General features: G+C 45.4%; 1 pseudogene across 1 annotated transcript; it reads right to left on the reverse strand.

Moving 5' to 3' along the window:
- Window positions 1-203: 203 nt before the first annotated feature.
- On the reverse strand, window positions 204-13,125 carry LOC143630445 (putative nucleoredoxin 1; annotated as a pseudogene). The gene is made up of 4 exons (XR_013153167.1): window positions 12,985-13,125; window positions 1,644-2,109; window positions 1,075-1,555; window positions 204-991 (listed from the first exon to the last, which is right to left on the reverse strand). The product of XR_013153167.1 is annotated as a putative nucleoredoxin 1 (transcript).
- Between the last annotated feature and the right edge of the window lie 839 nt (window positions 13,126-13,964).

A 13,964-nucleotide genomic window follows, 5' to 3' on the forward strand; every position in this document is an offset into this window, starting at 1 on the left:
TAAAACGACTCATTTCAACAAAACAAGTCCACATTTTGGGTCAGAGCCCGTTTCAACCCAAACCAAACCAAACCGATACTACTTTAAAATGTACCATTTCAACATAGGATTATTTTTGTTATTTTATTAGACCAGGGGTGTGATAGATGGTGTGACCGACGAAGAAAACAGTGATGATGCCAATTGACCAAAGGAGTGCAAACTACAAACCAAAGCCAAACCAGTTTTATTACACACATAAACTTCATCAACCCTCACATGCATAGCAGATAGCACACCATAACATCACATAATATCACATAACTACAAATTTAAAATTGAAATCTAGTAGTACCTCATAACACAAACTCATTTACGAAGCTTTGTAGCAAACATCCCCATCACACACCCATTCTTCATTCGCTTTCCCATTATCCTTTTCAAAAGCACATTCAGGATGAAGATCAAAGTTACACTCTTCACGGTTATAAGCCCAAATTTTCCCATCCTTGTCACACTTGTCACACGTAAACCCTTGCGAACGAGTCAGAACAAGCTCATGCTCCTCATGCAAAGCATGCTTCACTTTATCCGGCCACCCCTTCGCCATGTCAGCAAACTTAGCTTCAATCTCAGCCAAACGTTCATTTGTGAAAGGGAACGCCTCAGCACCATGGAGTATCACGAGCCCTCTAGCCTCCGTTGTGATTGTCTTCCCCGTGGGCCCCAGAGCCACCAACATTGGTATGCCATTGACTTTGAACAAACGGCTCAGTGACTGCTTTCGTTTGTCATTGTATGGAAGGGTTAGCCATGGCATAGCGGCATAGTATTCATCATATGCAGCTTGGTCTCTGTCACTTGAAATGAATATCACTTCAGATGCATCATGTTTGGATTTGATTTCGGTGTATGCTTCAACAAGTTTTGGAGTGAATGCACGACACGGTGGGCACCAATGTGCAGAGAAGTATAGCAGGACGTGTTTACCGACCAGATCAGATACAGGAATCTACAAAAATGATATGATATCAGTGACAAAAAAATAAATTGACGATTAAAGTTATACGATAAGTCGATAACGCATTAACACACCTTAACACCATCTTTCCCATGAACAAAATCAAGATCACCCGAAACCAGAACCGACTCCAAAGTTTGTGCTTCTTGTTTAGCCTTTTCAATCTTCTCAAGCTCAGAGAATTTTTCAGGTGTAAAAGGGTACGCGTTAACACCATGTTCTTCAATGGCATCAGCAACATTGGGATGAAGAGTTTTCCCATCTGGACCAATAATGACTACAATAGGGAGGACCGAGAGCTCAAAATACCTGACCAGTTTCTCACATTTCTTGTCCTTAAACGGAAGTGAAAACCATGGGACGGATTCAAGCACTTTCTTGAAGGATTCTTCATCATCATCATCATCATCAAGGGGAATCATTACTACTTCAAAGTCATTACCTTTTGCTTTTAACTCGTTGTACACTTTGACAAGTGTAATCAGATGATCTTTTGAATGTAGACAGCACCAAGTATAAACCAACTGTCTTCCCTTCAAGTTCAGTTACAGGCACCTTATATAAAGGTAAAGTAATGTGCACAATCACATAATATATCATGAAATATGAAACAGATAATATAAGAGTACGGAAAATTGCTCACCTTATCGCCATTAGCTTTAACGATAAAGTCACGAGATGGAGACACGAGCAGGGATTTCAAGGATTGATTTTTCTTGGTCCTTAAGTTCTTTAACCCGTTCAGGGGTAAACGGGTACCCTTCAGATCCATATTCTCCGACGATCTCGACCCCACGATCAGTCAAAAGTTTTCCACTTTCATCAAGGAACACAAGATGAGGTATTCCATTGACCTTGAAACATTGATCTAAAGCTTCTCGGGTTTGGGTGTCAGAGAATGGAACAGCAAGCCAGGGCATTTTGGAGAAATAACCAGTAAATGATTCTTCATTCTCGTCAGCTGATATGAATACAATCTCCAAATCACCTTTTACAGCAAGTTCATTGTATATATCCACTAGATTTGGTGTAAACCTTTGGCATGGAGGGCACCATGATGCAGAAAAATATAAGCCTATTTTTTTCCCTTTCAATGTGCTAACTGCAACCTGTTAATCACAAAATTTATTAAGAAAACATCCTGTAACAAGTGTACCGTAGGAGTGTAAATGAGCCGAGCCACTCATGAGCTACTTGAGATTGGCTCGTTAGAAACTCAAATCAAGCTGAGCTTAAACGATCTCAAGCTTTTATTGACGCTCACTTAATAAACAAGCTCTAGCTTGAGCTTCACATATCGAGCTCGAGCCAGCTTGCAAGACTAAACAACTTTTATATTATATAATTTAAATTTAATATATTTATACATCAACTTTTATCATATATAATTATGGTAAAAATAAGGGATAATGACCAAAATGTCCATTTGACCGGTCAATGTCGAGAAAATGTATATTTAACCGACCAGTTCCCAAAATGCCCACCCTAAAACTTGTCAACCCAATCACTTTTTAATCATTAGTCGACGGGAGTCTTAACAGACCAGATTCTGCCACGCGTCATAAAACCGTATGGTCGCTAGTATTTTTTAGATCGTTGAAGCTGATGGGATTATTTAGGCGTCCGACAAGATTTATTTTGGCTTCCAACGAAAAATTTTTGACTTCTGACGAGATTTTTGGATAAGTGGCTGAATCTGATTGGTTAAAAATCTCGTTCAGTAGCGAATAAAAAGTGATCGGATCAACGAGTTTTAGGGTGAGCAATTTGGGAATTGGTCGGTCAAATATACATTTTGGTCATTTTTCCTAAAAACAAAGTTATGTAGTATATATTATACTAGGGTAAAGTTACCATACAACAATCGCTTAACGTGCAATAGGTACGTGAATCACGCTCAAGCCATTTTACAAAAGGCTCAAAATAATTAGAAATCACACTCGGTGTTAAAATCCATTACGCTCAAATCCAGATATGTTTTCATAATTATGCTCAAACCCCCATAATTATGCTCAAAAACGTTTTTCATGAAGAAAAGTAAAAAATTGATAGATTAACGATCCAAATCTTTTTTTATTCAGTGAACCGATGATTAGTTAGATATATATTGACAATTTCGATATCAAGTGATGTGATTTCTTGGATCAGTTTCATGGATATAGGTCTTTTTGTACCTAATGTTTGTATTCTAGATTTCATCTTTTATCTATTAGTACTATATTATATACAAAAATCGTAATTATAAAGTTTTGTGTAAATAAATATCATAATATATAAATAAAATAGTTGAATAACCAGTAGCTAATAAACGAGCTCGAGCTTGAAAATTTACACACGAGCCAATTTCAACCGCTCGAGCCGTCCTCCTTTGGGCTCGGTTCGGCTAGTTGTAAACGAGTTGAAATCAAACCAAAAAAAAATAAGAAACTGATGATCTAACTAGAGTCACATAATTAGTGCATCTATAAATTAGCAGAGTGAAGAAACACTAAGTGACCCCGGCAGATTACGGATAATCTTAGGGTCAAGTAGATGTTTCCCACGAGGGTTAGGTCCGGCAAAGATGGTTATTCTTCTGATGACCTGCAAAACAGACACCGTGAACTCGTCACTGAGAAGGGGGGGGGGGGTACCTCCTTGTGACCACCCTCCGGCGTGAGAATCAGACTAGATTGCTCTGAATATAAATGTATATTAAGAGAAATAGCTAGAGCAGATAAGATATGTGATGGTATAAGATAGTGTATGATAAGATGATGATACCGTTCCAAGATGTTGGAGTATTTATAGCCGAATGTAGGTTTCCAAGCAGGTACAGCCAGCTGTATAATTTTCCTTTTCTACCAACTGTGGGCTACGCACGTGCCATGCTGGTGGTTGGTGGGTAGGCAGCGGCTGATAGTGACATTGCCGGCTGTGTACTATTCCTTTTCCACCAACTGCAGGCTATGTACGTGCCACGATGAGGGTTGGTGAGTAGGCAGCGGCTGATAGTGACATTAAGTACTAGAGCGTGCTGCTCGTCGTACTGTTGTCAGTGAGCTGTCACCCTGTGATTGGTTCATGGGCTGCTTTGGTCAGATCTTGTCTATTTTGTCCATACCTTGGCAGGTATAGTACAAAAGATCCTCCAGAAGCGTACGGACTGGCTCATTTGGGCGGGAGTATTCCCGCCTTGCTCATTCCTTCTTCAGGTGACATTACTGAATTATTGAGAGTTAGTGCCTTGTGCGTGTAGCCTTGCTATTACTGCGGGTAGCCTTCCCTGATGGCTTGTATCCGCAGCTGCGGGAACAGGCGGGGTACTTCACCATTGGGAGGCTTTTCCTGCGGGAACAGCTTGCGTACTGCGCGTAAGGTCTTCATCTCTCTGAGCATGGTGGGTCCTGCGGAACCAGTTGGTCTTTGCGCAGACGTCCCTCTTCAAGGTGAGTCTTGCGGGTCCAACTGGGCTCTGTTGGGACCTACCTCTTCAAGTCCCCCCAGTCCAATGTTCTTCTCATGAATTGTTAATAAGTGAGGTGAACTTTTGGACTTAAGCAAAGGGTTTTGAAGTGGGTTTTTAGTTTTTAGGTTTTCCGTGGGGATTCTTCCCGCGGTTTTCCTAATGTCACGTGCAGAAATTCCCGACTTTTCTGTTTGATCTTTGGGTATGATGCGGGTAGGTGTGTAACCTCCTCACAAGTTAGGAGCGTTGAGTTTCACTTGTGTAGATTCTCCACGAGGTTTTGGTAGTTTTAGACATAGTGATCAATTATGTTAAACAACCAATTCCATCTTGGAGCTTCAAACAATCTAGTTCTCAACGTTCCCGCTATGCGGGGATGTTATTTCCCTTTCCACAAGCAAGGCCCAGAAGATCCTTCTTGGTTTTAATTCCCTGCAAGTGCTAAGTATGTGAAGGGTTTCGCCTTGACACTGTACCCGCACTCGTCTTATAGTTACTTGACTTCCAAGGTATTCTTGGCTTCAATTCCCTGCAGGTGCTAAGTATGTGAAGGGTTTCGCCTTGACACTGTACCCGCACTTGTCTTACGGTTTCTTGGTTACCAAGGTATTCTTGGCTTCAATTCCCTGCATGTGCTAAGTATGTGAAGGGTTTCGCCTTGACACTGTACCCGCACTTGTCTTACGGTTTCTTGGTTACCAAGGTATTCTTGGCTTCAATTCCCTGCAGGTGCTAAGTATGTGAAGGGTTTCGCCTTGACACTGTACCCGCACTTGTCTTACGGTTTCTTGGTTACCAAGGTAAGGGGGTATATTCCCCTTATTTTTGAATCTTTGAATCTTTTTGAAATTCGAAGAGTTGGTGAGGATAAGAACAGTCCAAACTGTTGAAGGGACGTTAGCGTCGTCTGACAGTTTCTTCTGACAGTTTCAGGACGTGCAGGCAGTTATGGCGACGTGACAGTATATGGTCATTCCAGACGCTTTTTCAGGCGCGTGGGCGCGAGTTTTCGGGCGCGTGGGCGCGAATTTTACGGCACGCGTCCTGTCGACAGCTGTTGCCAGCTTGCTTTCCACGTGTCGTTGTCTCATTGTGCCTGCGCTTTTCCCTCTCCCCCGCATTAAATTCATCGCATTCATTGCGATGGGTATATAAAGGGGGAAGAAGATGCATCTCAACTTACACCTTCACTTCACTCTTCTTCTTCTAAACGATTTCTGGCGAATACTCTAACTTTTCCGCCGAGCATTCTCCTGAAATCGTTCTCTTTCATACCTGCAAAATGTCTTCTACTCATGATCCTGAGGTTACTGCCGAAGAGTCCGACGTATACCCTGAGAACCCGATGTCCGCGTCTGACAAGGACGATAAGAGTACTGCTGGCGAGTGCCAGTGTGCTCTTTATGTCGATCTATACAGCTATATCGTCAAGAAGTTCATGCTCGATCCTTACGAGCCTGAGTTTCCGGAGCCTCACCAGACAGTGTACGATGCCCCCAAGGGTAAGATAGGGGTTTATGCCTCATCCTTCCTATATGGGAATCTCAGATTCCCATTAACGAAGTTCGTATACTGTGTTCTGGAGAAACACTGTGTACATTTGACGGAGGTGCACCCGATGGCGATCGCAAAGGTTCGCCACTTTGAATGGGTGTGCCGCATTCTGGGCGTTGAGCCCCGCGTCGACCGCCTGATGACCTTCTATTCCTGGAGGTGCATCCAGGGCTGGTATACCTTGGTCACTCGGATCAAGGGTTTGAAGATCTGTGCTACCGAGCGCAGTCTTCGGTCTTGGAAGCGGGAGTTTTTCTATATCTCCGCTCGCGTCGTCCCCATAGCGATGACGTTCAAGAACGGGAGAGCACTCCCCAACCTTCACGCCTCCAACTACCAGGAGACTGAATGGTTTACCAAGATCTCCCGGATCCAGACTCCGGTTTACCGCTTTGCGGAGTCTGGGATGGTGATGCTTGGGATGAGCCGGGTATGGAAGGATGCCGGTTCTGGGACGCCGCAAGTACCTATCATCCTTGAATACGGTTCGAATTCTATTCCCTACGGTATGCTCCATCTCTTTTTGCTGATTTAGGGTTTTTCTTCTAACTGTTTTTCTGTTTATTTTCAGAGGGAAACAACTTGCAATCTCTTCTGCAACCGCGTGAGAGCGGTGGTCCCGCTCGGCTGGGTACTCGTGCTCTTGATGAGAACAGGTTGCCCATCCTGGAGCAAACGGCGGATAGGTTCGTGGAGGTCTACCGGCCGGGCCACGAGATTTTGAGCGCCACGCGGCCAGGTAAGGGATTCTTTAACCCTCGCCCTCTTTATGCTCAAACCTCTGCTGGAGTTTCCCTAATTTTATCATCTTTTGATGAGGGATTTGCAGATGGGCCTTTCTTCGTGAGGAAGAAGAAAGTTGCCGGTGTGAAGGGCAAGGCGAAGGTCGCCTCCACCGCCGATCAGGGAAATCGGTCCGACTCGGAGACCGAAAGCGAGGAGGCAGTGGGGAACCCTGGTGATGGTGAGACCACTGTTCCGGAGTTTGAGACAGCTGTCACCTCCGGGCAGCCCAGTACGACGACGGTGACCGGCGTGAAGAGGCCGGCTCCATCGGGTTCGTCCCCGCCTGTCAGAACCTCCAAGCTCAAGAAAACTCGTAAGTATAAATTAATCTTACCCGCAATTCTTTCCGCCATTGTTTTTAATATTTTTTCTTCATGCAGGCGTGGATGCAACCGCATTCCAGAGTGGAGCGGGAAGGAGCATCTCTGGACCCATGACGGTAGGTTTGGTCAATCTACCCGAGGCGATGACCCAGGCGGCTGCGCCTGTTTGCAGTGTTGGTTCAGTTGCTCATCCCATTGAGGCAACTGTTCCAATTGTGACGTCATCTCCGCCGGCTGTCAGTGCCATCTTTACTGCATCCTTCACTGATCCGGCGGTGATTTTTTTTGCGGGCTCCTCCGCAGCGGCGGCCTCGGTTGTGAGTTCACCTCCAGTGAGTTCACCTCCGATGGTCTCTACCGCGGCGGCTTCAACCGTGCCTCCGGCACCGGCGACTACCTCGTCCCCGGCCGGTTCATCAGGTATGTTCAGGGTTGGGGCTTCTAGCCAATCTCTGCCTCCTTCCCATCTGCCTGACCTCTTGGATGGATATCCCTTAGGTTCAGGTGATGGGCTTGGCGGCTACCGGCCTGTTGTCGACCCTACAGGTGCGTAGGGTTATTTTGGCCTATTATCTTCTTTTTTTATTATCATTTTTTCTTAACCGCTTTTTGTTTTTGCAGTTTCGGATTCCAATGAGGTGTATGTTCCACGGTGGAACATCCACCGGGGAACAACCCTTCGAACGGCTGTGGACTGCGTCGAGTGGGCACGTCACGCAGCCCCAAGTGGTGCGTTGGGGGAAGCCATGTCTAGCTACCAGGAGGGTAGGCTGACGAATGAGCTTCGGATTCTCCTTGCCCGGATGCAGCCGCGCGTCGAGTTGCTTTGTCGTGAAAACGACAAGTTAAAGGCGGCGCGTAGCCAGGAAGTGGCTCAGGCGCGGGCTATCCGGGAGGAGAACAGGAGACTTGCCGCCATTGCTGCGGAGAAGGAAAAGGCCTTCAAGGCCCTCGAGGTTGAAGTTCAGGCCCGGCTCGAGGCCCGTTCCAAGGCTACCCAAGCTGTTAACGAACAGCTTAGGTTGGCTAAGGAAACTGCGCGGAACGCGACCGAGAGGGCCACCAGAGCTGAAGCCATTGCTGAGCCTTTGCGCGCTGAGAATGAGGAGCTTAAAGCCAAACTAGAGAGGCTTCAGCAGGCTCATGATGCTTTGGCTTTAGAAGATGCCAAAAAGCTCCAAGAGATCTTGGACCAGAGGGGTATGCTTGACCACACTGAGCGTAAGCTGAAGGGCGTTGAAGAGGCTGCTGCTAAGGTAGTGTTGCTTGCCAACCTTAACAAAAATGAAGCCGAACGCGCCCGTGACCAAGCTCAAGCTGCCCTCCAGGAAGCTCTGATCACCAAGGAATGGCTTCTACGAGAAGCGTTGTCGCAGGTATGCGTAGCTTCATAATATCTTTACGCTTTTATTTATACTTAGAAAAGTTGATACATACATATTTTTTTTTGTAGGTTGTGCATCGGATCTTCACGAACACATCTTATGATGATGCCATGAGCGCAGCCCTCAACGCTTCCAATGAGGATGGGGAAAAGGCTGGTTTCTTGCTTGGTCTGGGGTTTGTTGAGAAGGGCATCCCGCCTTCCAACTTCCCTCTTTATGATGTGGACACTGAAGCTACTTACGACCAAGCAGTGAACCAGTATGCTGCCTTCCCGCATCCGGTGGTGGAGAAGGTGAACGAAATTGCTGCTGCTGATGATGGGCTAACTATTCTCAAGGCTTTCCTTGAACCGCCACAGCCAACTGATGGTGCGGGTTCAAGTGGGTTTGGAGGGAGTGGTCCTGAAGTTTGAACCTTGAGATCCCCTCCCACCGTTAGGATAGATTTACATTACTGTAGGCGGGTAGATACCTGGCCATTCTTGTAATGTTTGAATTTTTTATGAAATATAAATGTTTGTGCGGGTAGGACCGTCACTTTCACTTAATGACTTGCTTTATAAACGTTACATGACTTGCTCATGCATATTATAGTTTAATTTGGCACTTGTTTTGCCTCAAAAACAATATATGATTCGCTCGTGCATACTTTAGTTTAACTTAGCAATTTTCCAAGTGTTTTGGATAAGTTAACCTTTCGACGCGTGGTTGTCAATAGGTTAGTGTTCAGTTTCCTCTATCATGATTGTGCGGGTAGGACCGTCACTTTCATTTAGTGGGATGACCAATCTTCACCTATAACTGACCTGCGTGAAGGTTTTCCTCATCTTTTCCTTATAAATTTTTGCCGTTTTGTGTTTATGCGGGTTTTGCCGCCTTCCACACGCAACGACTTACTTCCCCACTTATTTATGCGGTGAATACCGGCATATCAGTGTTTTGAATAAGTTAACCTTTCGACGCGCGGTTGTCAGTAGGTTAATGTTCAGTTTCTTCTATCATGGTTGTGCGGGTAGGACCGTCACTTTCATTTAGTGGGATGACCAAACTTCACCTATAACTGACCTGCGTGAAGGTTTTCCTCATCTCTTAGAAATTTTTGCCGTTTTGTGTTTATGCGGGTTTTTCCGCCTTCCACACGCAACGACTTACTTCCCCACTTATTTATGCGGTGAATACCGGCATATCAGTGTGGTCAGATCATTAGTATAAATGTAAGACCATCAGCGTCAATGTGATAAAGAGAATCATTTCCATTAGAAGTGGCTCTAGGCCTTTTCTTTACAAGTTTGGAATTGATCTACATGCAGCCTGTGTAATTGAGCTCCCTTCCATGTTCTTGGGATGGGGGTGTCATCGAGCCTTTCGAGCCGATATGCACCTGGTTCGGAATCTCGTTGTTTACGCAGTATGTAGTCTCCAACATTGAAGCTGCAGTTTCATCTGTGTTTTCCCCAACTGGGGTTCTATAAGCATTAGCCTGCTTAGCGTCCATTACGCCACGAGGTGAGTGAGTTTCTCATTTCTGACGAATGCTTCGACGACGTCCTTCAAGGATACGCATTCCTCCGTGGTATGGCCTTTTGTCCTGTGGAAGTCACATGATTTGCTCTGATCAGCGTTGTGACGCTGTCGGATTATTGGAGCCTTTGGCCATGGGAGCCTCTCGGTGGCAAATATTTCGGTGACGCTTTTGGTGAGTGGCGTCCATCTGGAGTTCCGGTTCGACGACTGCATGTTATCCCTTCCGCCTAACCGAGGGTGCGAGCCGGATGAGGTGTCAAAGTTTACCCTTGACTGCCAAATACCAAGCTTCCTCTTTTTGTTTTGTCGGGCGGTAAGGACGTTGTTTTCTCTTGTTTTTTGAGTGTAGAGGTTTGTGCTCTGGGGAAGATCTCTACCCAGTTGCTTTTCCGTTTCCGCGAAGCGTTTAGCTGCTGTCATGATGGCATCCCACATGGATGGCATGCCATCTTTACCCGTTAAGGTGCGGATGAGCTCTGGGTCTTCCGCGCCCTGGATGAAAGCAGCGCGAACAAGATCTTCGCTAATAGTGCCCAGACTTAGCTTCTTTGAATTGAAGCGCGTGATGAAGTTTAGTAAAGACTCATCTTCCTCTCGGATGCAGTTGAGGATCGTCCATTGCTCTTCAGTATACTTTCTTTGTTGACTGAAGTGTTGGCTGAACTTCTGCTGGAAGTCTGCCCAATCGTAGATGTGATGGACCGGTAGACGGTCGAACCACGCTCTGGCTGCCCCAACAAGCGTCATTTGGAACATGTAACACCACGTGGGTTCCGTCCAATTGCTGACGGTTTCCCCCGCTATGAATCTGTTCAAATGATCGTCTGGGTCAGATATACCATCATATGTGCCTATGTTGGACATTTGTTTGGCACTTTTCGGGGCAATTGCTTCCGCAATGTCCCTTGCAAATTTGGACGTTCCCGCATTTGCAACAGTTGGTCTGAAGGTTTTAGAGAAGTCACGTGGGTTTCCACCCGCGTTTATTGGTTTAAAGGTTTATCCAAAATTTCTTCTGTGGAAATCTGCTTGTTTACGCTTCCCTTTCGCCCTATGGCGCGGGTTTGCGTCACTGTCAGAGTCTTCCCAATCTTTATCATACTCGCACTCATTACTCATGTTGAGCTGTTGTCGAGTGCTTCCGATTTCGTCAGCCTGTTGGAGTGAACGTAAGCGTTCATCCAACTCAGCTTGGAATTCCTTCTGACGTGCTTCCGCCCACGCTTTAACTTGATCAAGTGTTTGGCGGGGGAGCCTCGTCTGTTGTCTCTCCAACTGGGCATCGGTGAATCCCAGGGGAGGATTATTTACTGCACTTGCCCCGGGTTGGGTAACCGGGGTAGTGTTCGTAAATATTGTGTACTCGCCGGTGTTCCCCCCAGTAGCTGGGGTTGTGGTTATCGGAGTTTCTTGGTCACTGGTTGGCCTTGGCACCGGAGTAACCTTAACCATCTTTCCAGAGGTTTTGAAAAAACTGGGAATTAGTTCTAGCTTTTATGCACGGATGGCGCCAATGAAGAAACACTAAGTGACCCCGGCAGATTACGGATAATCTTAGGGTCAAGTAGATGTTTCCCACGAGGGTTAGGTCCGGCAAAGATGGTTATTCTTCTGATGACCTGCAAAACAGACACCGTGAGCTCGTCACTGAGAAGGGGGGGGTACCTCCTTGTGACCACCCTCCGGCGTGAGAATCAGACTAGATTGCTCTGAATATAAATGTATATTAAGAGAAATAGCTAGAGCAGATAAGATATGTGATGGTATAAGATAGTGTATGATAAGATGATGATACCGTTCCAAGATGTTGGAGTATTTATAGCCGAAGGTAGGTTTCCAAGCAGGTACAGCCAGCTGTATAATATTCCTTTTCTACCAACTGTGGGCTACGCACGTGCCATGCTGGTGGTTGGTGGGTAGGCAGCGGCTGATAGTGACATGGCCGGCTGTGTACTATTCCTTTTCCACCAACTGCAGGCTATGTACGTGCCACGATGAGGGTTGGTGAGTAGGCAGCGGCTGATAGTGACATTAAGTACTAGAGCGTGCTGCTCGTCGTACTGTTGTCAGTGAGCTGTCACCCTGTGATTGGTTCATGGGCTGCTTTGGTCAGATCTTGTCTATTTTGTCCATACCTTGGCAGGTATAGTACAAAAGATCCTCCAGAAGCGTACGGACTGGCTCATTTGGGCGGGAGTATTCCCGCCTTGCTCATTCCTTCTTCAGGTGACATTACTGAATTATTGAGAGTTAGTGCCTTGTGCGTGTAGCCTTGCTATTAGTGCGGGTAGCCTTCCCTGATGGCTTGTATCCGCAGCTGCGGGAACAGGCGGGGTACTTCACCATTGGGAGGCTTTTCCTGCGGGAACAGCTTGCGTACTGCGTGTAAGGTCTTCATCTCTCTGAGCATGGTGGGTCCTGCGGAACCAGTTGGTCTTTGCGCAGACGTCCCTCTTCAAGGTGAGTCTTGCGGGTCCAACTGGGCTCTGCTGGGACCTACCTCTTCAAGGTGAACCGATGATTAGTTAGATATATATTGACAATTTCGATATCAAGTGATGTGATTTCTTGGATCAGTTTCATGGATATAGGTCTTTTTGTACCTAATGTTTGTATTCTAGATTTCATCTTTTATCTATTAGTACTATATTATATACAAAAATCGTAATTATAAAGTTTTGTGTAAATAAATATCATAATATATAAATAAAATAGTTGAATAACCAGTAGCTAATAAACGAGCTCGAGCTTGAAAATTTACACACGAGCCAATTTCAACCGCTCGAGCCGTCCTCCTTTGGGCTCGGTTCGGCTAGTTGTAAACGAGTTGAAATCAAACCAAAAAAAAATAAGAAACTGATGATCTAACTAGAGTCACATAATTAGTGCATCTATAAATTAGCAGAGTAAACCTAATTTCTCGTTAGCAGTGAAACTGATCCTACATGTGCTAAAATTGAATACCTGATCACCGTTGTTGCGAACAAGGTAGTCTCTTTCAGAGGACGATAGGAGGGACTGGACATCAACTACTTCTTCTGCCATTGCGATCGATTATACCTAAAATGTTATTAACGTTTGGGGTTTTAATAAGCCAAATAAAGTCTTAGAAAGTTGTTTGAAATGAAACAGGACGCGTCTGTCATTCAGGCATATTCCTCATGCTTTAAATTAGAATTTCTTCCTTCTCTTTTAAGTTTTATAATTAATTCATTATAATAATAGTGTTTGTAACTACCCAAATATTAGACATGATGCACGAGTATATGACATGAAATTATACGAATTTAGCAGTTATCGGGTATGGTCTTAACAAGTTTTGTATATCAAACAGGTAGACATGAAGCGACATGTTAATTTTCGTGTATAAACACGTAAAATACCCGTGTAACTGTTAAGTACCCATTTTCGGTAGTTTCCCTCCACATCACCGGTGTAAAGCACCCGACACGCACGAGCACGGGCTCGGGCGGTGGGCGTAATATGGCGCTTTGATGACACACTTTGCACTTTGCACGCTCGCATCGCCGCAGACCGCTTGGGAGCCGCCTTGGTATATTTGGAAAATGGAAGTAAGATCAAGACGTGCCAAGTTGTCAAACACCAAGGACTAAAAGTGAATAATCTAAACTCTTGATTCTTCGCGCTACGCGAAGGACAAAACACAGAACCCAAGAAAGTACGTCTTCGCGCTACGCGAAGAACCAGCCCAGGCTCACTTCACGCTACGCGAAGTGGCCTCCTACATGTGTGACACGTCACGTGGCAACCCTGCGATGACTCATCATTATTAGTGTTGGTTAGCGCGACGCGAAGTAACACAAATTTTGCTATAAATAGAAGGGCTCACGTGATGTTCATTTCACACAACAAAATACCTTCACTTTCACATAGTTTACCTCGGGAAGCGTGTCACGTCTTGTAGTGCATGCCAAGCTCCGAAG

Source organism: Bidens hawaiensis, unplaced genomic scaffold (genome assembly GCF_021521415.1).
Source record: "Bidens hawaiensis isolate Kalapana, Puna unplaced genomic scaffold, B.hawaiensis_p1.1 tig00005663_1, whole genome shotgun sequence".
Classification (NCBI taxonomy): Eukaryota; Viridiplantae; Streptophyta; class Magnoliopsida; order Asterales; family Asteraceae; genus Bidens; species Bidens hawaiensis.